This window comes from Leopardus geoffroyi, chromosome C3 (assembly GCF_018350155.1).
Source record: "Leopardus geoffroyi isolate Oge1 chromosome C3, O.geoffroyi_Oge1_pat1.0, whole genome shotgun sequence".
NCBI classification, from domain to species: Eukaryota; Metazoa; Chordata; class Mammalia; order Carnivora; family Felidae; genus Leopardus; species Leopardus geoffroyi.
This window is the reverse complement of record NC_059338.1, coordinates 100,164,423-100,191,675: the sequence shown is the minus strand read 5'-3', so window position 1 is coordinate 100,191,675 and position 27,253 is coordinate 100,164,423. Positions and strand designations below refer to the sequence as shown.

The 27,253-nt window shown below is 37.0% G+C and overlaps 1 protein-coding gene across 1 annotated transcript in view; it reads left to right on the top strand.

The window, feature by feature from the left end:
• Nucleotides 1-22,700, top strand: part of EMC2 (ER membrane protein complex subunit 2) — a 267,645-nt gene extending 244,945 nt beyond the window's left edge. Inside the window, exon 14 of the transcript XR_006706299.1 lies at nucleotides 22,573-22,700. The gene's annotated coding sequence lies outside the window, so the exon portion shown is untranslated. The remainder of the gene's footprint in view (nucleotides 1-22,572) is intronic.
• The last annotated feature ends 4,553 nt before the right edge of the window (nucleotides 22,701-27,253 follow it).

The following is a 27,253-nucleotide window of genomic DNA, read 5'->3' as shown; positions in this document are numbered from 1 at the left end:
CTACCTTTATTATCACATGACTTCAGAACATTGAGCCTAGGGAGTGGTAAGCTGCTGTGTAGTTCTACACTGGAAGAGTCTAGGAACTGTGAAAAAGCAAATCTTTAGGTCAGTGAAAGCTGAATGTAGCTATTCCTCACTATGGCAGGGAATGTAGTCAACAGAGAGAACATAGCCAGAGCGTAGTCAGCTTAGTGAGACAGCCAAGCAACAGGAATAGGTATTTCATAGAGAACATTTAAACTTTTTTAAAAAAAATTTTAATGTTTATTTATTTTTGAGAGAGAGAGAGAGCGAGAGCAGGGGAGGGGCTGAGAGAGAGGGAGACACAGAATTGGAAGTAGGCTCCAAGCTCTGAGCTGTCAGCACAGAGCCCAGTTTGGGGCTTGAACTCACGAACCATGAGATCATGACCTGGGCCAAAGTCAGATGCTTAACTGACTGAGCCACCCAGGCACCCCTTACAGAGAACATTTAGAGGGAACCCAAACTCACAAGCAACCAAATGATAAAGACTACTTCAAACAGATTTCAAGTAAACTCTCAGCATGACACAATCCCAGGCCAGATTGTATGGGACAAAAAGCAAACATTGTGAGAGATACAGGAAAATCAACAAACATAGGGACACCTTCTTGGTTCAGTCAGTTAAGCCTCCAACTCTTGATTTCACTTCAGGTTATGATCTCTCAGTCATGGGATTGAGCCCCACATAGAGCTCCATGCTGAGCGTGGAGCCTGCTTGATATTCGCTCTCTCCCTCTCTCTCTGCACTTACCCCACTCATATACAAAGAGCTTAATGTGGGCTGAGAATGTATCTTATTTATTTATGTGAATATACCCAACATCAAACATGTGGTATCATTGGTGCTCCATGAATTTGTTAAACAGTGGTGTGTTTATGTGTTTCTCTGCATGTTAGTAGAGAAGGGAGTGTGGCCCAAGATACATAGTACATCATAGTGGGAACAACTATCCTTAACTTTTCATCTTGCCTGTCTTAACCCATTAGTCTTCACTGTGGCTCCAGGAACATAATACTAATTGTCATGGATTTTATACGTCTGGGTGATAAGACCAATTAGTGAGAAGTAATACTATCAAAGAGACAAAGGTCAAAAATTCTGAAGATTCAACTCATGTGTGTCACAGGGCTTAATACTCCATGGAAATTATTCAGAAATTTCTGTAATTGAACCATAATGGCTAAGATTAGGCCTTATCTGTAGACTGTTACGATAATTAATTATGAGACCACATCTATGAGAGAAGTTAACAGTTTAACATGTCATATGAACCAAGGCAATTAATAGTTGTAAAGATTGAACTCGGTTCCACATGGGCAGGGCCAAACTGCATGACTCTGGAGGGGCACCATTCACATTGTCATCTATGTGAATTATGCTCCATGGAATTGTACAGCAGACAAGGGAAGTTATGCATGCAACTCCCAAGGGAAGGTGGAGTCAGATGTGTAGAAGATACTATCAGTGCCCAACCTATATCACTCAAATGTTTCCATTTGCTCTACTGGACTTCCAGCTTCCAGATACGCCCAGAGACATGTCCTCTCCAATACCTTGTCCCCATTGTGAAAAGTGGCATCCTGGGAGCACTGGGTCAATACCCACAGAATAGTTCTTGGCCAATGAATCCAGAAGTTGGGGTGTGTGTGTGTGTGTGTGTGTGTGTGTGTGCATGCACCCACACAAATACACACACACACACACACACACACACACACACACAAATATCATGTATTTATTGCCCTCAATTTATTGTGTCACCTTCCCACTTTCCTTTCATTATCACCTGTACTTGCAAAATAAATTACTTCAACTTGACTTCTTAGAATCTTTTGGGAGATCTGAAACTGAAACAAAGTATAACCTAGAACTGCTTAAAAATTTCCAGAATGTGGTTTACAATTCTGGTTGCTTTAGAGAAGTCCTCTTCCTTGTCTACTGGAGTTAGAGTAGTGGCCCTGAACAGCTGTCAGGGTAGATTGGACATTCCTACAAAATATAACATGAAATCTGTCGCTACCATCTATGCCCATTGAATAAACAATTGAAAATCCTAATTAGAGGGCCCTAATGAGTCTCAAAGCATCCAAATGAATTTTGTTTTTGTTACTACCCAATGTTGTACGCCCTTTAAAGAAATTGTGGTCACAATTTTATTCTTTTTCCAGAGTACATGGAAGAGAAATGGAAAAAAATAAAAATAAAAACAAATCTTTTCTGTTATCCATTTAGGGAGGGAGCTAAATGGTAGAAAAATTTAAATTTAGAAGAAGTGACACAGAATCTCAGAGGATGTGACACAGCAGTTAAAAATACATTAGGAAATGATGAGTATACTTTCACTTAGACCAATGAGACATAGATCCAGGCCAGTGCTATCCACAGTTGTTAAAAGATACTCATTCCAGAGAATGTCACTTATTTGGAAATGAATGAAAACATATCATATTGAATATAGTTTAGTATGGGGAATTATGATCAGGAGGCAATATTATTCATATTAATTATATTGTAGTAACAAAATAGTTTGAAAGAAGAAAGAAAACCACACAGGGTAGGCAGAAAAAATGATAAACTACGTCTTTTTAAAAAGGAGATACAAATTGTGAAAGACTCATGTAAAAGGTGGGGGAATGTTGAATGTGAAATATTGAAAAGGGAGGATACTCGAAAGGAGAATTATCACAGAGGAGAAGGGAAGAATATCAGGATTGCATAGCAGAAATGGGATGTGGGAAGTCAGTAAATTAGGAGAACATACACAGGATACCAAACCCTTTGTAGGAATACTGTTGGGGACTTTAAATCTGCTCATGACATTCCTTGACTCACAACTTTCTACTGGCTGCCAATCTCCCTCAGAATAAAAGCCAAAAATCCCTCCAATGGGACCCTACCTGATTTTCCCTCTACTTCTCTATCCACATCTCTATAACTTCCTCTTGTTCACTCATCTCTGTATACAGTGGCCTTCTTTCTGGGCCTCAAACATGCTAAGCACAATCTGTCCTATCTCAGAGTCTTTGCACAGACTCTTGCCTCAGGCATGGGAATATGCACATGGTTCACCCCACTTCTTCAAGTCTTTACTCACATGACACCTTCCCAATGAGGCCATCTATGATCATCCAGTTTAAAATTTCTATCCTTCTCCTGACTACCTTACTCTGTTTTTCTAAAATATTAATTTTCACCTTTTAACAAAATGCATAATATACTTACATATTATGTTTATCTTTTATTTAACTCTTTCCCCTTCCCTTCAACTAGAATGTAAGCATGTTGAGGGTTGGAATTTTATCTAAGTTTCTTTTTTCATTGATATATCTCAATCTGAATGAATGAAGGAATAATGTCTTGTTGCTTGCTCTGCTAACACCTGCATCTGGCACAAAGTTGTTATTGAATAACTGAATGAAAGAAGCAATGAACCTTTATGGGCTTGACCAGAAAAATCTTCTAAGTGTCAAAGTAAAATTTCAAATTAACGTCGACTTTGGTCACAAACACTCAAATGTGAATCAAAATATTATTTAAAGAACAATTGATTGTATTTTTTTTAGCCACTGGAATTTATACTTCAATCTTTAGGTGTGAAGCATCTCATCATAAATCTCTTAAATCCAACATCTCACTTCCTAGGCTAAAAGATATGAATTTTATTTAGGTATCATTTGTGAGATAAATACAATTTCTGGGATACAGTTTATAATATGGCCTAGGGTGATCCAGCCTGTAAGGAAGAGAATATAATCTAGTTTCTTTTCTTTCCGTCTCAGTGATTCCAAATAATTAGTCACTCAATCAGTATTTTTGCAAAATTTTGCAAAATTAAACACAGTGTATAAATACTGACCTTAACAAAAACATAAAAACATAATATAAGAATATTAAACTTTTTAAATAAAAACTCTTTTTAAATAAAAAAATTAACATAAAATACATTATGCATATTAGTGAGCTAGAAGTATGTTATAAAATATTCTATAAAAATATTTGAAAATGGAGTAGCTTAAATTTAATGTGAAAAAAATTGATTTTTGACTGAAGTGAGTTTCAAAACAACCTTGGTATTTTGACCTTTTATGAAACAAATGAATCATGCACAATCTGACCAGATGACTTTTTTCCAGAAATGGTTCAAACTCTAGCCATGTTTCCACCAGTACCTCGTGGCAGGAGGAATATTGACAGGTAATGACAGTTACTTTGACTTCTTGTTTTTGCCACAAAATCCATCTTTCTGTACTGATCAGCATTTTATTTATAGTTGGGCATGAGATCAAATGTAGCTAATTGGCTTTGGAGCCATGAGATTGGATCAGCCTAGGTCTTCCCAGATCCTTTTTAATAAGACTTGCATTTAAGGATACATTCATATAGATGAGTTGTGACAAGCTACCGTGATCCAAATTTTGACATTTTATTTTTACTCTATCACCAGTGTTCAGTGTTCAGTGTCCAAATTCAATATAACCTTGAAAGAGATCACCATAGGTAGTATTTCCATATACAGATCAAGTAGGAAGCCAGTTTTTATGCTGCCTTTCTCCTGGAGAGGTTATTACTTAACAGAGATGTCTATTTTACTTCCAGAACAAAACACTAGACTATAAGATGCATTTATGTCTTCTTTATGTTTTTTAAAGAAGGACTATATCTTTTCAGAACTTTTAATCACACAGGAGAAATTCTTTTTTCCCCCAGTTTTATTGAGAAGTAATTAACATACATCGCTGTATAAGTTTAAGGTGTGCAGCAAGATATATTGGTTTACACATATTGTGAAATGATTACCACAATAGTTTAGTTAATATCTACCATCTCATATAGAAATAATAAAAAGAAAAGAAAAAAAACCTTCTCCTTGTGATGAGAACTGTTGGCTGTACAGTCTTAACAATTTTCTACATATTGTATAGCAACATTAACTATAGTAATCACATTTTACATTACATCCCTAATACTTATCTACCTTATAACTGGAGGTTTGTATCTTTTGACCACATCCCTTCAGTTTTCCTCCCCCCACCATCAACCTCTGGTAACCACAAGTCTGATCTCAGTCTATGCTTTTGGTTTCCTTTTTTAGATTCCACGTATAAGTGAGATAATACAGTGTCTTTCTCTGGTTTATCTCATTCAGCATAATGGCTTCAAAGTCCACCCATGTTTCCACAAATAGTGGGATTTCTTCATTTTAATGGCTGAATAATGTTCGTGTGTGTGTGTGTGTGTGTGTGTGTGTGTGTGTGTGTATTATCACTTCTTCATCTATTCATTCATAGATGGACACTTAAACGTTGTTTTCATGTCTTGGTTATTGTAAATAATGCTATGAACATGGGGGTGCAGATATCTTTTTGAGTTAATGTTTTCACTTCCTTTGGATATATTCCCTAAAGTGAAATTGCTGCATCATATAGTAGTTCTATTTTTAGTTTTTTTGAGGAACCTCCACACTACTTTCCATAGTGGCTGTATCAATTTACAATCCCATCAACAATGCGCGAGGGTTCCCTTTACTCCACATCCATGTCAGCATTTGTCATCTCTTGGGTGTTTGAAGATGACCATTATGATAGGTGTGGGATGGTATCTCATTGTGGTTTTAATTTGCACTGATGACTAGTGAGTTTGAGCATCTTCTCATATACCTGTTGGCCATTCCTGTATCTTCTTTGAAAAAAGGTCTATTCAAATCCTTTTCTCATTTTCTAATTGGATTATGGGTTGTGGTTTTGTTGTCATTGTTTTGTTTTTGTTTTGCTATTGAGCTCTATGAATTCTTTGTATATTTTGGATACTAACCCCTTATCAGATAAATGGTTCCAAGTATTTTTTTCCCATTTCATAGTTTGTCTTTCATCTTGGTTTATGGTTTCTTTTGCTGCACAGATGTTTTTTAGTTAGATGTAATCCTACTTGTTTATTTTGTTGTTGCTTGTGCTTTAGGTGTGATTTTCAAAAAATCGCTACCAAGACCCATATCAAGGAGCTTTTTTTCCTATGTTTTCTCCTACGAGTTTTGTGATTTTAAGTTTTACATTTAAGTCTTTAATTCATTTTGAGTTAATTTTTGTGACTGGTGTGAGAGAGATTCTTATAGAATATTAAGAATGAAGATGACAAAAACAATAGATTTCAGTTGTACAAAAATATATAATATAGACAATTTTGGCTTTTAGATAACTTCATTTTATATTAGCATGTCAATTAAAATATCTGGGAATGTTATCCTATGCTGTTGCTGCTACTGCTGATGTTGTTATTATTATCATCATCATCATGTCCAGTTTTCTTAGATTCTCTTAAGCAAAAGAAGATGACAATTATTGTTAACTCTGACTATAGACCATATAAGCCAATTTATGGGATTACTCAAAGAAAAGAGAGCCCAGCGTCTCACAGGAGGAGTTGAAAGTCACACTCAAAGAAATGTGGTCTTAAGCCCAATGATAAATTGTGAAGAGGCTGGGACAAGGCAAGGGGGGAGGGTGATGAGTGGTCAACCATGTCACTACTAATTGCAAAACCAATGATGGAGACCATGAATGCAGAAGACATTTCAAGGCAATAAAAACTTGTTCAAAAAGTAATGTGATAGAGTCTGTCTAATATAAAACCCCAGCAGCTCATGACACTGGAGAAATATTTTCTGTAGAACTGAAGAAGGTGATTTAGAAAGGAACTTTTATTTTTTTTTAACTTTAAAAAATTTATTCTTTTTGAGAGAGAGAGAGAGAGAGCATAAGCAGGGGAGGGGCAGAGAGAGAGAGAGAGAGAGAGAGAGAATCCCGAGCAGACTCCATGCTATTATCACAGAGCCTGATGAGGGGCTCAAACCCATGAACCAGGAGATCATGACCTGAGCTGAAACCAAAAGTCAGACGCTTAACCGATTGAGCCACCCAGGCACCCCTAGAAAAGAACTTTCAAACAAAACAGTATTTAAGACTTTTAAAAGTAAATATGTTGTAGAATTTATGTTGGCTATGTTTTAAAACTAATTCAATACAATTTAATATTTCTTCTTAAAGTTATATTTTCTATAGCACTTTGAGCATGCCAATCACTGTTTTGCTACCTATAATACTTTTAGATATACAGCTCCTGAATTTACAGAGGTATTTCTATAAAATTTATAGAAAAAAAGAAATATTGCAAAATGTTAACAGTGTTTATCTATGGGTGGAGAGATCATAAGTAATTTTTATTTTCTTTTATGTTCCTTTCTATATATTTCAAATTTTCTTACATGTCCACTTATTATTTTCATAATCAGGAAAAAATACTGTTAAAATTAATTGGAATGTTCTGGGAGACCAAGAGAACAGATCACTTGGTTAGTTGGTAGAATTTTAATAATGTGGATTAGTTATTACTTAAACTCATTTATGTGCTCATATGTTGACAGTCTTTGCCTGTGGTTTTTGTTTGCATGTTTTAGGAGTTTCTTAATTGACCAACAGACATATCTTAGGGCTAGAAATGACCAGGAATAGTTTCACTTGGTTGATGGGAAAAGGCAAATGGCTAAAACCACTAAAATGATTACATCACCCATGCTGATTCGTTAGAAGAATAGAGAGAGGAATGGAATGAGAGAAGACAGATCTGGCTAGGCCATGTGACTAGTCATCAAACCTTTGTAGACATAATCTTTCCAAATCGTCCCTCTAATATACTCTTCTTCCATTCATTCCCAAAGCAATAAATGGCATCCATTCTCTTAAATTCTCCAGCTAGAAATCTAAAAAATCATTCTTGACACATTCTTTTCCTTCATTCCTTAAATCGAAGTCTTTTTGTTCTTACATCAAAGTTGTCACTAACCATCAACTAACAAATAGATAAATAAAAAGTAATATATCTATGCACTGGAATATTATTCATCTGTAAAAAGGAACAAACTACTGATACATGCTACAACATGCAAACATGCTAAGTAAAAGAAGCTGGATGCAAAAGGCCACATATTATATGATTCCCTTAATTGGAAATATCCAAAATAGGCAAATCCATAGAGACAGAAAGCAAATAAGTTGTTGCCATGAGCCGGGAAGAGGAGGGAATGCAGAGTTAATTAGTTTGCTAGGGCTGCTGTAGCAAAGAACCACAGACTGGATGGCTTAAACTGGATGACAGACATCTATTCTGTGACAGTTCTGGAGGCTGTAAGTCTGAGATTAAGCTGTTGGCAGTGTTGATTTCTTCTGAGTCCTGTCACTTTGACTTGTGGATGGATATTTTCTCCCTCTGTCTTCATATAGTTTCTCTTCTGTGCCTGTGTACATGTTCTAATCTACTCTTCTTATAAGGAAACCAGTCAGATTGGATTATGGCCCATCCATATGACCTCATTTTACCTTAATTTCCTCTTTAAAGGCCATGTCTCCAAATAGTCATATTCTGAGATACTTCAGACTTAATGAATTTTTGGTGGGCAGGGGTGGGGGGTGTGGTGGTTCAGCCCATAAAGAGGAATGACTGCTTAAAGTATGAGTCTTTCTTTTAGGGTGATGAAAGTGTCCTGGAACTAGATAGTGGTGGTGGTTGCATACATTGTGAATGTACTAAATGACATTGAATTGCACAGTTAAAATGGTTAAAATGGTAAATTTTATGTTGTGTGTGTCTTACCACAATAAAAAAAGTCATCACCTGGTCATACTGATTTCATCTTGTAAAATGCCTCAAGTCAGGATATATTTACCATCTCTGCCACCCTAGCCCAAGCCAGCTTTATTTCTTGCATGATAAATGTCAACAATTTCAAACTACTCTTCTTGTTTCCACCCTTGCTCTGCTCCAATTTATTCTCTGCCCTGAAGCCAGCTGCGTCTTTTGGAAATGTGGATTCAATTATGTCACTCCCCAGATTAAAACATTTCAGTGATTTCTCATTTTATTTAGAATCAAATCCAAAATTTCTGGTTGTGGCTACAGGCCCATTATGCTCAGGTCTTTGTCTACATCTCAGCTTTGTTTCTCCCCCACTGCCTAATTTGCTCTAATCTCAGCCAGTCATCTTTTAACTTTTATCAAGCCAAGATCACTCTTATCTCCAGGCTTTTACATATGCTATTCCTTTCACCCCCACTGCGCTGTCTTCATTCTTTGCCTACCTAACATCTATCATCATTTTTGTCTTAAATGTCACTTCCTCAGAGAGATTTTTCTCTGATTTTCTTTTCCATCGAAATTACTCTTTTTCATAGCACCCTATTTCTTTCTTCAAAGTACATGGGACAATTAAAAATTACCTATTAATGTATGTTTATCTGTCTCTTCTACCAGATTGTAAGCCCTGTGAAAATAGGAACCATGTGTTTTTATTTAACTGCTATATCCTCAGCACATCACATTGCATCCAGTATATAGTAGACATTGAATATTTTTCATTCAAAACTATTATTTGATAAATAAATTAAAAAATTAATAGTGTTAGACTAGAACATTTCAAAAGCTTTTTCCACCAAATGATAATATGGGTTGTAATTAAATTTCTTTCCCTTAATTTCAGTATTGCTTTTCAGAAGCTCGTATAAACTGACGGACTCTCACTTAAATAATCTCACAGTGTTCTGGTGTGGCTCTCAAAAACTCTAGTAAGGCACACAGTAGGGTCCAACTCCTGAAATAGGAGCAGGACTCAATAAACAGATGGGAGGACATAGTAGATTTAATCAATGAAGTGAGAAATTAGTCTTTTGTTTTCTTTGATAAATGTATAAAAGGAAAAAAAGAATTTAAAATAATGTGAAAGAAGGAAAACATAGCTATAGATAGGAAATGTCAAGAAATATTGACAAGATGCACTCATAACTTTTGCTCAAAAAGAATAATAAAAACAAAGAAAATGAATGGTTAAGAAAGTATAAATTACTTTAAATGACTTGAGAAGAGGTAAAAGTTGAATACATCAATAACCATATTAAAAATCTATCCCTATAGGGGCACCTGGGTGGCTCAGTCAGTTGGGCGTCCGACTTCAGTTCAGGTTATGATCTCACAGTCCATGAGTTCGAGCCCCGCATCAGGCTCTGTGCTGACAGCTCAGAGCCTGCAGCCATCTTCGGATTCTGTGTCTCCCTCTCTCTCTTCCCCTCCCCTGCTCATGCTCTGTCTCTTTCTGTCTCAAAAATTAAAAAAAAAATAATAAAAACATTAAAAAAAATTTAAAAAAAAGAAAAAAATCTATCCCTATAAAAGAGACTAGCTCAAAAGTAATTCATTAGCCAATCCTACTTAACTTTGAAAGAAAAGAAAATTACTGTTTAATAATCTTTACAAAGCATTAAAAATGTTGAAAACTTCAAAACTCATTTAACTAAGCTGCATAACTCTGAAAAAAAGAAAACCATAGATTAATCTCCTTTACAAACATAAGTTAAATATCTTAATTAAATATTAACAAATAAAAAGCAGTATTTTTTTCAGAGTATAATATAAATGCCCAAACATGATTATTCTAGAGGTGTAATAATGCTTTAGAATTGGGAAATCTACTTATATAATTCAACTGGATTAACAGATTTAGAGAACATTATATAGTTATCTTATTAGAAAAGACATTTCTGATGAATCAATACAATTCTTCATAAAGTCAAACTAGGAATAGACAGGTTCTTTCTTAGTTTAATTTTTAAAAATAAATCTGTCAGAAAAACTTAGCAAATATCATAAAGGTAAAACGTTAAAAGCATGTCCCCTGAAGTCTTGACCAAATTAAGGATGTTTAGAACTATTAAGACTAGAACTAGAAGTCCTAACCAATGCAACAGGCAAGAAAAGAAAATGAGTTAGAAGTACTGAAACAAGAGACTCAAACTTGTATTATTTGTAAAAATAAAATTGGTAGAGAGAAGGAACAGAACGGTAATTTTAGTAAAATAGGTTGATACAATGTCAACATATAAAAATCAACCTCTATTCTATATACAAGTAAAAAACTAATTAGGAAAACAAAGAAAGAGGCACCTGGGTGGCTCAGTTGGTTAGGTGTCCAGACTTTTGATTTCATCTCAGGTCATGACCTCACAGTTGGTGGGATCCAGCCTTGGTCAGTCTCTGCACTGATGGTGCAGAGCCTGCTTGGGATTCTCTCTCACCCTCTCTCTCTGCCCCCTCCCCTACTCCCTCTTACTAAAAAAAAAATTTTTTTAATCTTTAAAAAAAAAGAATCCAACTCAATGGTGATAAAAATTATTAAAGTATCCATAAGTAAACTTAGCAGAGTGCATAAGACATTTATAGGGAAAATTACATAACTTTACTCAAGTGTATATAATAAAGCCTGAGTAAAGAAGCCTCAGGAAGGGAAAACTCAGTTTGTAAATATGTTAATTAAACCTAAATAAATAAGTAAATTACATACAATAATGAATTAAATCCTAATAAGATTTTTTTAAATGAAGTTACAAGTGTCTTTTAAAATTCATCTGAAAGAGAAAACATGCAAGCATATCTGAAAAAGAAAAATTGAGAAAGATAAACAATGAGAGTGTAAGTTGGGAGGGATGGTCATTCCTTTGTTTTTTATTTTTCCTTAAAGAAGAGAACATTCCTACACCTCCTTGGAGGGAGATATTATTGGAGTAAATACTCCAAGAAAACTGGGTTTGGGATGCTGGCATTCTCTTCCTTGAACTGGTTGAGTAATTGCTTTGCAGATCTCACTCTCCCCACAGTTAGACCCTAAGAACTAGATTTGTAGGGAAGAAATGGAGCCTCACTTTGGCCCCAAGCTAAACTATATCCTTTTACACAATATATCAGAAGTTCTATATTTTTGGGAGATTATTGGACACTATTCAGCCAGTGCAAACCTCATGCTGTACGTTTTCTTTCTTATTGTACTCTAAGCGCCTACTGTCAATTTTTGAGGAATCTAGAGAAAAGGATGATGAGTAATCACCAATCTTAAATCTCCGAGAAGGAAGTTGTCTTATAGAAATCTCAAAATGAACCAAAAGGCAAAGACACCTGTTAATTTAAGATACAATTAGGATTTCTAATAATGAGAAAATGATAGGTAATCAGCTCTCCTTTTGTTTCAAAAAGTTAAATCTGTACCTCACAGCAAACTTAAAATAACTTTTGGATAATTAATCAAATACAACTACAAAGCCTACAGACTTCTTAAAGGAATGTACAGGAAATTATTTTGACGATCATGGAGTTGAGGGGACCTATGAAAGATATTAAACCCCAAACCCGTAAAAAACATTAGCAGTTTTTATTTTATAAATAAAAACAATGAGATAATGACACCAAATTTAAATGCAATAGCAAACTGGCAGAAAATGTTTGCAACAGATATGGCAGAGAAAGAACCATCAAGAGGTTCCTACAGTCAATAAGGAAATGCAAATAACCTAATAAGATAAATAAACAATAGTTACAAACTGTCAATTCTTAGAAAAAATACAAATGACCAGCATACATCTGAAAATACACTTAAACTCATCAGATTTCAAGAAAATTCAAAGTGGCAATTTTCCCCCATCAGATTAGCAAAATTTGAAAAAGACTAGTATGCAAACTGGTGCTCTCATGAATCATTGGTCAGTATTTAACTTGGTTCAATCTTTCTCAGGTCACTTTGATGACATTTTTTTTAAGATTTACATTTCTTTAGCCAACAATTAATTCTTTCTTTAAAATTCCATGTTTAATGTCCTTGTTCTGTCCTGCAGATGTTCTTGCTAAATCTCCACCCTTCAATGTGTGATATCAAAACTCACATGCTCAGTTTCAGCCAGGAATACTTCCAAAGCTACAACTCAGTTTCTCCCCACCTGTTCAGCTGTAGTCTCTCAACCACACACCCAGGTGGCTGGGTTAAATCTCAGCCCCATTGTGTGACAGAATCAGAACCCTTTTCTAAGACCATGTAGGCAAAAGGTGAAAAATTCAACTACCTGCTGGATTCCAGAAAGTAAAAGAGATGAATAAAGCAGGGAGAGTAGAAGTATATATGCTAGTGGTAGGCTTTGGAAAGCAAACTACAGTGCATTTACTCTGGCCAAAGTAATCCATATTTATATGTGAAATATCCAGACTTTTAAGTAGTTCACTAATTTTAGTTGGTTCACAAAAATAGTTAACTGAAAGTTTAGTTGGTTCACTAAAATATAATTTGTGGAGGGCAAAGGAAACACAGTTTGACTCATGAGCAATTTCTTGATAAGCCTCCAATCTAGCTGTGGCTACCAGTCCAATATTAACTTGATTCACGATTAGTTTCCCCTGGTGGCATATAGTGCCCTGACTGGCCCACACACTCTAGGTGAAGCCATCACAATTCACTGGAGGCTCTAGAAGTACTGATCTTCCAAAAATAAAGTCTTGTTAGGTCACCTTTCCCAAAGCTCCTTGGCTTCTCTGCAGATAGATAAACCTCTTACCAGTGACAATTCTGTATACCAAGAGGATGGTGTGGGACTGAACAGTATTTAATTAAACCACTGAAGGTCCTGGTGATCTTCCCACAAACAAGGGTGACTGCTCATCCTTTTATTACAAAGTCACTCAAGTGACTCAACCAGAACATAAATCTGCTACAACTCTATTCTCTCTTCCCCCAGAAAGAGACGCATCTGGTAAATCACACATTGAAAAATTAATGTTCTGTATACTAATTCCCCAACCACATGATGGCTAATACAAAAGCCGTACATTTAGAGTGTTAGATAAACAACAAACACAAAATGTGTTCTGCTTACAGAGAAAGAGTTAAGGGATCACAACCTCTAATTTAAAGACCAAGGTTACTTTATCCAGTTCAGAGAGTAGGCACTGTTTTCATAGAGTAATGAATCACATTTTTTCTGCCCCACAGAATTCTAATGCTGTCAAGAATGGTAAGATAGATGATCCTATTTAAAATTATATTTTACAAAGCAAAACAGATATAACTCAGTAACTGTGCATCTAATTGACTTAATTGCCTCATTTATCACATGACTTAAGTGAGCTGATGTTTTCTACTCTGCTTCACCCATGTAATTCTTGTAATGTAAGAGCTGAGACATGGTGCCAGGCATGAGCGAGAAATCCTCTCTCCTGAGAAAAGATATCATTGAAGTGATGTTGGCTTTGGGTTCCAGTTTATTGAAAAATCAATGTCCATTTGTGCGACCAACACATATGGCTTTCTTCCAGGCTGATGATGGCTTTGGGAGGCTGGCTATCACCTAATGAAGTCAGATCAGCTTACCCAACACCCAAGTTACAGTTGGCAAAGTGACTTTGTCATTAAAATCCAGTTTATCATTCCTGTTGGTGTTTTTCTTCCCATCTCACCCCCTCCTATCTATTTCTCCTGAAGCCACAGTATTGTTTTTCTCTCTGTAGATAACAGACCAATGGCTCCAGTTTTAACATTTAAAAAGGACTCTGTATGATGTTTGGTGCTCAAAGGATAAACAACTTTTTCATATGTATATGTCTGTCATTAAAGGCAGAAAAACACATATATAAGTAGATAGTCCAACTCAGACTTGACTCAAAATAGACATTTTTACAACTCAGAGCCAGATTTGTAACGGGCTCCATTGAAATTCATCAGGTTAGCTGTCTTGGGTAAATCAACAAAGCTAAGTTTGTTTAATGTGTTGATACATTCCAATAAACAGAGTCCAGCTAACATTTTACATGAGGCTTAAAAAAAATAATTACCAGTAAAGTAATACCATTTCTCCATTATTAAATGGAGTGGCAGTCTAAATTGCAATGCTGTTTTGGGGCGCCTGGGTGGCGCAGTCGGTTGAGCGTCCGACTTCAGCCAGGTCACGATCTCGCGGTCCGTGAGTTCGAGCCCCGCGTCAGGCTCTGGGCTGATGGCTCAGAGCCTGGAGCCTGTTTCCGATTCTGTGTCTCCCTCTCTCTCTGCCCCTCCCCCGTTCATGCTCTGTCTCTCTCTGTCCCAAAAATAAATAAATGTTGAAAAAAAAAATTTAAAAAAAAAATAAATAAAATAAAAAAAAATAAATTGCAATGCTGTTTTTTCCCCCAGTGTTCTTTTTCCCTGGAGAATACCCCCAGAGTGATAGTCACTGGCATCAGAAGCTCTGGTAAGGCAGTGGGGTTTTTTTTCCCTCCTGAATCTGCCAAAAGCAACAAATAATTCTGTTAGGAAGTGCCAGCTCCATCACTAAGCATGGTCACTAGATTCTTACTTGGGTCTACTCTGTGAAGACCTCCCTCTCTATTAGTTAGGAATGTTTTGATTACAGGTAACAAAACTGGCTGATGTTAGGGGAAAAGAAGAAAAAGAAAAATTTATATATATAAATTTGCAAGGATGGCACAGAATCAATGGGAAGATAAAGAACCAGCATAAGACTGGATATGAACCAAAGCATTTTATGCCAAGAGGGAAGAAGCCAAGGTCTTTCAGCCTAAACAGGCTGGTCTAGAGCTGCTGCTACATGCAGGACACCATGGCTGCTGCTGCTGCTATGAAAGAATCTAAATGTCTTTTGTCCCTTGCTAAAAATCACACTCCCATGCTGGAGCCTCTGGTTGATTGGGCCTCGCAAAAAACTTGTAGTCAAAATAAGATATTAGAAACAAGAGAGTATATAGTCATTTGTGCTTAGCATTCCTAAGGACAACAAACATTTAAAAGTCTGCAATGACTATAGCATGTCTGAACTGGCAAGTGGTATAAACTGGAAGTGATCAAGGATATTTTGAAGGATTCAAGTTCACTGCAATTTTGACCATGAAGAAATGCCATCTACTGAGAGAGAGAGAGAGACAGAGAGAGAGACAGAGAGAGAGACAGAGAGAGAGACAGAGAGAGAGAGAGTCATGTTAAGAATTTTATGTAAATAAACATGTTCCTGTAGGAGGCATAATAAATAGGGAACCAAAAGATATGGGAATAAGCTAGTTAGGAAGTAGAGTCTCCAATAAAAATCTCAAGGTTAGGGGTATAACATTGGTGTACAGAAATCGGTTGCATTTTTATACACCAATAATGAAGCAACAGAAAGAGAAATAAAGAAACTTATCCCATTTACAATTCCTAGGAATTATAAAATATCTAGGAATAAACATAACCAAAGATGTAAAAGATCTGTATGCTGAAAATTATAGAAAGCTTATGAAGGAAATTGAAGAAGACACAAAGAAATAGAAAAACATTCCATGCTCATGGATTGGAAGAATAAATATTGATAAAATGCCAATACTACCCAAAGCAATCTACACATTCAATGCAATCCCAATCAAAATTGCACTGGCATTCTCAAAGCTAGAACAATTAATTCTAAAATTTGTATGGAACTACAAAAGACCCCAATCAGCCACAGTAATAGTGAAGAAGAAAACCAAAGTGGGAGGCATCACAATCCCAGACTTTAGCCTCTACTGCAAAGCTTTAATCATCAAGACAGTATGGTACTGGCACAAAAACAGACACATAGACAATTGAATAGAATAGAGAACCCAGAATTGGACCCACAAATGTATGGCCAACTAATCTTTGACAAAGCGGGAGAGAGCATCCAGTGGAAACAAGACAGTCTCTTTAGCAAATGGTGCTGGGAGAACTGGAAAGCAACATGCAGAAGAATGAAAGTGGACCATGTCTTACACCATACACAAAAACAAACTCAAAATGGATGAAAGACCTAAATGTGAGGCAGGAAACCATCAAAACCTTAGAGGAGAAAGCAGACAACAATCTCTTTGACCTCAGCCGCAGCAACTTCTTGCTTGACACATCTACATAGGCAAGGGAACTAAAAGCAAAAATGAACTATGGGGACCTCATCAAGATTAAAAACTTCTGCACTGCAAAAGAAACAATCAACAAAACTGAAAGGCAACAGACGGAATGGGAAAAGATATTTGCAAATGACATATCGGATAAAGGATTAGTATCCAAAATCTATAAAGAACTTACCAAACTCAACACACAAAAAACCAAATAATCCAGTGAAGAAATGGGCAGAAGACATGAATGGACACTTTTCCAAAGAAGACATCAAGATGGCCAACAGACACATGAAAAGATGCTCAATGTCACTCATAATCAGGGAAATACAAATCAAAGCCACACGGAGATATCACCTCACACCGGTCAGAATGGCTAAAATTAACAACTCAGGAAACTACAGATGCTGACAAAGATGTGGAGAAATGGGAACCCTGTTGCACTGTTGGTGGGAATGCAAACTGGTGCAGCTGCTCTAGAAAACAGTGTGGAGGTTCCTCAAAAAATTAAAAATAGAACTATCCTACAACCCAGCAATAGCACTACTAGGAATTTACCCAAGGGATACAGAAGTTCTAAGGCATAGGAGCACATGTACCCCAATGTTTATGGCAGCGCTTTCAACAATAGCCAAATTATGGAAAGATCCTAAATGTCCATCAACTAATGAATGGATAAAGAAGATATGATTTATATATACAATGGAATACTACTTAGCAATGAGAAAGAATGAAATCATGCCATTTGCAGCAACGAGGATGGAACTGGAAGGTATTAAGCCAAATGAAATAAGTCAGTCAGAGAAGGACAGATATCATATGTTTTCACTCATATGTGGATCTTGAGAAACTTAACAGAAGACCAGGCAGTGGGGGGGGGGGGGGGATGCGGGGGGGAAGGGAAGGGGAAAAAATAGTTACAAAGAGAGAGGGAGGGAGGCAAACCATAAGAGACTCTTAAATACAGACAACAAACTGAGGGTGGACAGGGGCGTGGGGAGAGGGAAAATGCTTGATGGGCATTGAGGAGGGCACTTGTTGGGATGAGCACTGGGTGTTGTATGTAAGCCAATTTGACAATAAATTCTATTTTAAAAATCTCAGGGTTAGGATGAAATATAAATAGAACATAAATTCATAGTGTTCTGCAATTGTAGTAAGGCATATCACCAAATGATTTTAGGACACACACATGTATGTGTGCGCGCACACACACACAATTTCTGTACTCCTCTTACATAGTATTTTATTGGACAAATAACAAAACTCCCGTATAGTCCTTGGTTAAGTCAATATGTTTGATTCTGGTCAACAGATTTATTTTAAAAGCCTTCAAGTGGGAGAAGTGAAAGGAATCTGCATTTATTGAGTGTTCATGGTGTTTTAAGCATCTTTCCATATCATATTACTTAATCCTTACAACATGTCTCCAACATAAGTATGAGCTGCTCAACTTAATGATAATAACGATTAAATTTGGGGAATGTATGAGCTTTGCTCAAGGTCACATATAGCAAAAACGATACACATGTACTCATAGTCCTTGTGTTTCATCTCCCACTCCTCAGTCTGACTTGTGACCCTATCACTTCAGTAAAACAACTCTAACAAAGTTTATCAGCAATTTCCATGTGACTAAATTCATTGGATACTTTTCAGTTCTCACCTTACATCATTCCAGCAGCATCTCACACATTGTACAATTCTCTCCTTCTGGAAACACTCTTATCTAAGTCACCTTTGCTGCTATATCAAAATGCCATAAACTTTGTGTTTTAAACAACAGAAATTTATTTTCTCACAATTATGGAAGCTGGAATTTCAAGATCAAGGTGCCCACAGATTTGGTGCCTGGTGAGGACCTACTTTCTGGCTTTCAGAGGGCTACCTTCTTGCTGTGTGCCCAAATGATCTGTTCTTTATGGGAACAAGAAGAGAGAGAAGGCTCTTGTGTTTCTTCTTCCTCTTATAGGGGCACAAATTCCATCATGGGGACTCTACCCTCATGACCTCATCCAAACCTCATTACCTCCTTGCCTTCAAATAACATCGTGTTGGGGATTAGGATTTCAACATATCAATTTTTGAAGGTGTCATAAGTAAGAGATGAATCAGTGGGTTCTACCCCTGAAGCCAAGACTACACTGTATGTTAACTAACTTGAATTAAAAAAAAAGTAATAGTTGGGGCACCTGGGTGGCTTGATTGGTTGAACATCTGACTTTGGCTCAGGTCATGATCTCATGGTTCATGGGTTCGAGACCCACGTCGGGCTCTGTGCTGACAGCTCAGAGCCTGAAGCCTGCTTCAGATTCTGTGTCTCCCTCTCTCTCTGCCCCTCCCCTGCTCTCACTCTGTCTCTCTCAAAAGTAAATAAATAGGAAAAAACATTTAAAAAAAAGTAATAGTACTTCAAAATACTAAACTGAACTTATAACCTGCTCCCCCACAAAAAATATCTATCCAACATACATGCATACATACATACATACATACATACTTGATCTTTTCTAGAATACTGTGTTACAAGGAATGGCACCACCATGAATTACACTGCAATTTTCATTTATTGGCATAATTAGTGTCTGTTAGTTTATAATCAGTCAGCCAAGATATTAATTGTGCAACTACTATCTGTTCCAGTACTATTCTAAACTCTGGGCAAACAGTGGTGACCAAAACAGGCAGAGTCCCTATGTTAAGAATTATATGATCTAGTGAGGGGATACATAAAATAAAAAAAAAACAGGGAAAGAGGTTAAGGTGTGATTGGAAGAGCTGCTATAGCTAGGGAAGCCCATTCTTTAAAAAAAAAAATTTAATGTTTACTTTTGAGAGAGAGAGACAGAGTGTGAGCAGGGGAGGGGCAGAGACACACACACACACACACACACACACACACACACACACACACACACAGAATCTGAAGCAGGCTCCAGGCTCCGAGCTGTCAGCACAGAGCCTGATGCAGGGCTCAAACTCACAAACCGTGAGATCATGACCTAAGCCAAAGTCAGATGCTTAACTGACTGAGCCACCCAGACACCCCTAGGGAAGCCCATTCTGAAAAGATACCAAATGATTTGAGACTTGAACAATGGAAAAAGGGAAGCCACATGGCATTGTTGAGGAAGAGGAATCAAGTAGAAGGAGCAGCAACTATAAAGGTCTTGAGATGCAGTTGAGTTTTACATGTTCTAGAACCCAAATGCAAGCCAGTATGGCTGGACCGTAGTGCAAGAGAAGGATAGTGGAGGGAGGGAGGTTAGAAAGTTCTGCAAGACAATGACATTCAGATCAGATCTCTAGAGTAACAAAGAAGTAAAACAATGACAACAAAAAGCTAGGTTAACAGTTGAAAAAGTTACACTTATAAGAAGTTAGATAGTGGTTTGTCATTGTACCTCCTGAAACATAAGGAATAGAAAACAGGCCTGGCATATTCTCAATCTTGATATCTACTTTCATACTGTCCCCCTTTTAGGGGAAGTTTAGAGGCAGATGTGATGGACTTTTATTGCATGTCTCTAAAATCACCCCATGGTGAATGGACAAAAACCGATGAGTTCAGAAAATTGTGAGAAGACTGGGAATTTTGGCTAAAATGTTTCTTGTATACAAAGGATTGAACATAGAAATTCTATTGACATCTAATTGCTGGCATGTGCAGGCTGATAAGTGTTACCAAATGCCTTCCTAAATAAGTATAGGGTGGTGTGGAAAGAACTGTTTCTCTGTTGGTTAAATGGTGAAAGCAGTAACCTATTAAGAGAATTATTCTCAGAGACTGAATGCTAATTGATTTTATGTGCATGTCAAGAAGCCAATCAATGACAGGCTTGCTGCAAAATAGCAGAGCAAAGAAAAATATACAAAGCAGATTGTAGTCAAATGTGGAAAGCATCTGACCTTATCACTGAAAATATCTAGTTTAATGAACATTTTACCAGTTTGACATCCATAAACTGCATAAAATCCATAATCTGGAATCTCTTGAATTTCACTCTGAATAATTGTAGATACATGTAAATTTGTTTAATAAAGGAAAACAACTTTATAACTTCAAAACCCTAAAAAAATTTCTATTGAAATAAAATTTATATAATATAAAATTAGCTATTTTAAAGTGTATAATTGATTGGCATTTGTACGTTGTGCAAAAATCATTGTCTAGTTTTGAACTATATAGTTCCAAAAAGTGGAAACAACCCAAATGTCCACTAACAGATGAATGAATAAACAAAATCTGATATATCCTTACAAATGAATATTTTCAGCCATAAAAAGTGAAGTACTGATACATGCTACAATGTGGATGAACCTAGAAAACATGCTAAGTGAGAAAAAAAAGACCAAATAGGTAACATTATATGGTTCCATTTATACAAACTTTCCAGATTAGGTAAATCCACAGAAACTTTATAATTTGTGATATGATGAGTAATGGCTGACTTCTCCTCTAAGCACTGTAAACCTTTATGAATGTTGGGACTATACCTTATTCATCTGTTTCCTCAGCCCAAAACATAGTTCTTGGCACATAGAAAACCTTCTGTATCAGTCAAGGTTCTTATAGAAGTAGAACCACCAGGATATATATGTGTATAATATTTACAGTATTTGTCATAAGGACTTGACCTTACATGGTTAATAGAGGCAGAAGAACTAGTCTGTGTGATGTTTAGTTTCTAAGTCTAGCACTGGAACCAGATGTCCACGTGCAGGTAGTTGGGAACGCAAGATGGTTATGGACTGGGGGAAAAAATACAAACTGGAAACTGTGAGTTTGAACTGGAACCCTTGAGAATGAACGAATGAACTGGAACCTCTACATGTTCCTTATCACCTCCAAGTTTACAGTTTTAATGATGAAGGTTTTCTTCCGAAGCTAGTGCCTGCCCCATTGTCACAGACCTAAACACAAACCTGGACCAGGAGTTGGAGAACTTAGAGCAGGAGATGTGGTAGGGTCTCGAGGAGTTACTGCTGCCACCCTCCAGCCAGAAAGCCAGGAGGTTAGCTCCAATAGGCAGGAGCGGCAGAAGTGCCCTGTACTGCACCAGCCTTCTCAGCACTAGAAGACAGCTGGGCTTCACTTGTATCTTCCATGTCTGCACCTGAACTAATCCCATGAAGGAAAGGTGGATTCTGGGAAATGTAGCTCAAGCTTGGTTAAATTGATGTAATGCCTACAATTACCAGGAATGCTTCTGGAAAAATGAGTAAACAAATGCAAGATACAATGCTCTAGCAAGCATTTCTGTAATTTCCTTGCCTGCAGAGTATATGAGAAATATGTTTCAAGTACCCATATAGACGAGAAAATGGATTGAGCACTCTGCTAGCATTGTTGTTTTATTATATCTTCACAACAACCCTATGACATAATCACAATTTTTATTACACAATTATTTTTTTTTAATTTAATGATACAGGTATTATTACAAAGATCAAGCAAAAGAAGCACAAATTGTTAACAATAGGTACTTAGCCTCAGTAGCAATAACTGACCTAGAAAACCAGATTTAGATCTATCCCATTATAAAGCCCATGTACTGTCCACTATGTTGCCCTGTGCTCCACAGTCCCACCTTGATTTTCTCCATTTTATGTATAGTGAAGTTTTCTGCTGCTTTCTCCTCTTTTCCATCTTCCTCCTTTTCAAGAAAAAAAAAACTATCTTTTTCTTCCCATGTAACTGCTATTTTGGACAGCTGAGTTGTATAATGTATACTTGTTCAGTGGTGCCTGTCAGAGATATTATGAGATTCAGCATCAGAAAATGACAGAATCCTTTCCTTTTTTTCTCTTAGGAGTGAATTATTCTCTCCCTCCTGGTCTCTTTGCTGTGCCCTCTGCTGTTAAATCCACTTCCATGCTGTCAGTGATCTTCCATAAAACCATGAGCACGTCAAATTCTGAGATATTCTTCTCATCTGTTTGTGGGTGAGTCTCACAGGTCTCCAAAAAGTGTGCTGTTTTGCAATAACATAATACTCAATATTATCACAAAAAGACTTACTATATAATTAGCAGATTAAAGAATTGTGTGTATTATCTGCCTAAGATCAAGCACAAAAGTGTTAATGACTGTTTTTGGGTACTTACCATGAGCATGGTCTGAGATAAGAGTTTTATATGAATTATCTAATTAATCTAAATGACCACTCAATGGAAGGGTTAATTATATGTTGACATTAAATAATTTTTTTTAATGTTTATGTATCTTTGAGAGACAGAGAGAGACAGAGCGCAAGCAGGGGAAGGGCAGAAAGAGAAGGAGGCACAGAATCCGAAGCAGCTCCAGGCTCTGAGCTGTCAGCGGAGCCTAATGTGGGGCTCAAACCCACAAACATTAGATCATGACCTGAGCCAAAGTCGGACACCTAACTGACTGAGTTTTAAATGAAAAAATCTGAGGCTTAGAGAAATTTAAAAATTTGCTCAAAGATATAGATAAGTAAATTATCAGGTCCATTTGATCTGAAAGCCCTTGGTCTTAATTATCATGAAATTTCATTTAAAATTCCTTACCAAATTCTTCCTATTTTATTTAACAAATATCCATTGAGTGCTTACTAGATGTTCCAGTATTAATAGCAGGTTAAAATGCCATCACACAGGATAAAATAAGGAATATAGTCACGATCATATTCTTTTGTCCTAATAGCTATCTTCAAAGCCAGTGTATAAAATATGTATTAATGTTTGGTAGGTGGAAGCCTTTTTGAAGTGTCTCTCCAGAAAGGCTGGGAATGCAGTAATTTCCCCCCAACGACATTAAGATTGTTGCTCTTGTTTTAGTAGGCAGTAGTTAGGTACATCTAACAACTGCAAGTTTAATTGAATTTTTAAAATTCAAGCTTTTGTCTGTGTATTTTATGTACACAAAACAAACTAGGAAAGGATATGTCTTATTTTCATAAATTTTACCTTTTCATTACAATGCTCTGTGAAGATAGGGATCTAGAGAATAGAAGAACCCAACTTATGGTAACAAATGGTTATGGAGATTTCTGCTGCTAGAACACTGGATCCTCTCTCAAGCTGTTTCAGATGGTCCTTTTGCTATTTGTGCTATAGTTTCCTCTCTCCCCTTCATAATGTCCCCCCCCCCCCTTTTCATCTTAGATCTTTAGTGCATCCACAGTGGAAAGGCTGTGAAACTTGACTGGAAGGGGAAATTTCATTAGAGAATATAGAGCACAAGAACACTGGAGACCTGGCCAAAGTGATCTTCTCTAAAGTCTGCCATCTACTTCTTTGCACAGCACATATGGGATTCTTGATTGGAATAGCCAGTGGCTGTCCACTTGGTCTAGTGTTTGCTAAAGCGATTCTTTAACCTAGAGCTTCAGTGAAACAACAATAAGAGTCACAGAGATGATTCCTCCACAACATGGGATCAGAACTATGTCTGGTTTAACTTAAGCTACTTTTGTGAATATTGCATTGTATGTGATAGATGGATTCTGACACAAGCTTCATTTCCTCCTTCACTGTGTGAATTAATTTGGCTTGCCATGGTTCAGAGCATAATACTTTGTAATGGTTTGCATTTTGCTTTCTCTCTTTGTACAGAGTCAACTGATCCTCTTTTTTTGTATTTTTGTTTTTGTTTTTATGTGATTACCTGATATCTCTTCTTCTTTTCCAAGTATACTCAAAGTTTACTTTATCAACTGAGCTGTTTAAGGGAAATACTTCCTTCAATATTTCTAAAGATGATCTACTTCCAATTATCCCTCACCCTGGATATCTGTCCTGGGTGCCTGGCTTTCATTGTTTTGTTGCTTGTTTTTCATATATATACTTTTTTTTTTTCGGAGAGAGAGACAGATTGTGAGTGGGAGAGGGGCAGAGAGAAAGGGAGATGCAGAATCCGAAGCGGGTGTTAGGCTCTAAGCTGTTAGCACTGAGCCCAACGCAGGGCTCAAACTCATGAACCATGAGATGATGACCTGAGCTGAAGTTGGACACTTAACTGACTGAGCCACCCAGGCACCCCACTTGTCTTTCCTTTAAAAACAATGTTTATGTATTTATTTTGAGAGAGAAAGAGAGAGCACTTGCATGCGAGCAAGTGGGGGAGAGGCAGAGAGAGAGGGAGAGACAGAATCCCAAGAAGTCTCTGTGCTGTCAGCGCAGAGCCTGACACAGGGCTTGAACTCACGAACCATGAAATCATGACCTGAGCCAAGACAGAATCAGACACTTAACCAACTGAGCCACCCAGATGCCCTATTTTTGCTTTTTAATCTTGACAGTTCTCTATCTATCTGTGCTGTGGTAATACTTCTCATGTATGAAATGGCTACCATATATAACCTCTTGCTTTCATAGTAATTTCTTCAGAGTGGTGTTATCTCTGTTTTACAAATAAAAACCCAAGAATCTGAGAAATTCAACTATTTTTCTAAGGTCATACATCATGATTTAAATCTATGTCTATCTGAATTAAATCTCAGAGTTACTGAAAAGGTATTTTATCCATTTCTCAGTGTAGTGAGAAAAGACTATTTGAATGGAAGAAAATATGTAATGGTCATAAGGCATGGGGCTCTGCAGTTGGACTGCTTGGGCTCAAACTCTGGTTCCACCTTTATTGTCTAATTAACTTTGAATGAATTACTTGAAATTTCTGAGAAATAGTTTCCTCATCTATAGAATGGACATAATTATATTAGCTAACTTTCTGGGATACTGTGAGGACTAAACATGGTTTCACATATGATATCATCGTTAAAGGATGGTGGCTGGCATGTGGGAAGAGTTTAGTACATGCTAGCTGCTGTTACTATTATTGTTATTATGTTTCCTAACTGAAAAGTAGTTTACTAAACAGAAACATTGGTGTCATGATGTTTACTGGGAAATAGCAATGAAAGTCCCTCATGACTTTAGAAGTTCAGAGGTTTGAGTGTTTAACTATTTTATACCCATGGTCACATGGGGCCATATCTGTGCTGGAAGAAAGAAACGATTTTTTTCCTTTAAATTAGTGCTTTCCAAGCTATGGTAATATTACCCCTTTTTTTCTGTCCTGACTCTGTTCTTAAATATGAAGTGGAATATTCACCATTTACCACACAATGCATGAAGTAGCCTCATCCTATAAAACCCTATTCCTGGAAAACAACCTTGGCTTGGCTTTGGTGATTCTAAATGTGAGTATCAGAGTCCAAAATTGACTCCCTGGAAAGGCTGTTCAGACAGCAGTTAACAAATCACCCTCTAACAGGAAGAATTCCCGGACAAGCTGGGCAGGATCAGGGCTCTCACTTCCCATAAATCTCCTACCAGCCATTGCCCTTCTTTCTGGGAATTACCACTATTGTTTTCCATTTTCTCTTAATCCCTTCTTCTGACTTTCCCTCTTCACTTTCTGTCCTCATTCCTTCCTTTCTTTTCTTCTCTTAGGGAATTAAAGGAGATATCAAAACCAAATATAAAACTTACCCCTTGGTATGCCCTGTGTCTGTAATACTGTATGTGCTGTGTATATTTAAAGTTGGGAATTTAGAACTTCAAGGGGAGGTACCATGTGTAGTCCTGCTCTGGATGATACCTAGAACAGAGCTTCCCACTCTGCCAAGGCCACAGAGTCATTGACGAGGGTCACATTCTCAAAACACACACACACACACACACACACACACACACACACACACACACACATGCACGCATACATTCGTGGGTGTTAATCTTATTCAGTGCTCCATGGCATTGACTATAATACCTCAGATGTATTTGGAGAAAAATTATATTGAAATAATAATCATAAAAGCAATGAACAATTGGGGCTTCAATTTGGGTTGTAAGAATAATCTCTCCAAATGATTAGAAAAGAAAGCCCAGGCACCTTGAACAAAACTTTCTCCTCTGCTTTGCTGTAAAACATCTATTAAAGGCATGGTGGTCTTAATTACTTAAAATATTGAAATTAGTTCAAACTGTCCCTTTCTGAATTTCCTGGTGTTTGCCTATACTGGAACATTCCTCACCTTGGTGAGGTGAGTCAGCTTTTTCCAGTTCTCTAGCTCATTAACTGACTTGTCCCTCTGCCAGTGGTTTCCAAACCACTCACAAGAGTACGACAAAATTTCACTGGTATGAAGTAAAATGAGAAAAATAAGGATAATATGAGGACTTTTTTAGGGCTAAATTTATTTAATTGAAAGGAAGATCATTTACTCTGAAATTATGTAATTTCTATATTTTTGTGACAAAGAGGTCTTTCTTTTATGAAAAGATCTGCAAAAGAGGAAAATTGAGGAATCGTGGCCTTAAACTTTGGGAAATGTGAAATGGAAAAACCACCTTAGGCCACACATGGGGTGCATGTATGTGTGTATGTTTATAGCCAGGCGCCCACCTCAAGGGATCAAGTAACTGGACAGTTCATAAAGGAGGCTCTGAACAGGGGACCCAGTATGGAGTGTTAGCCCCAGTTAGATGGTTGCTAAAGCAGAGGAGTTACTGAAACAGAAAGGG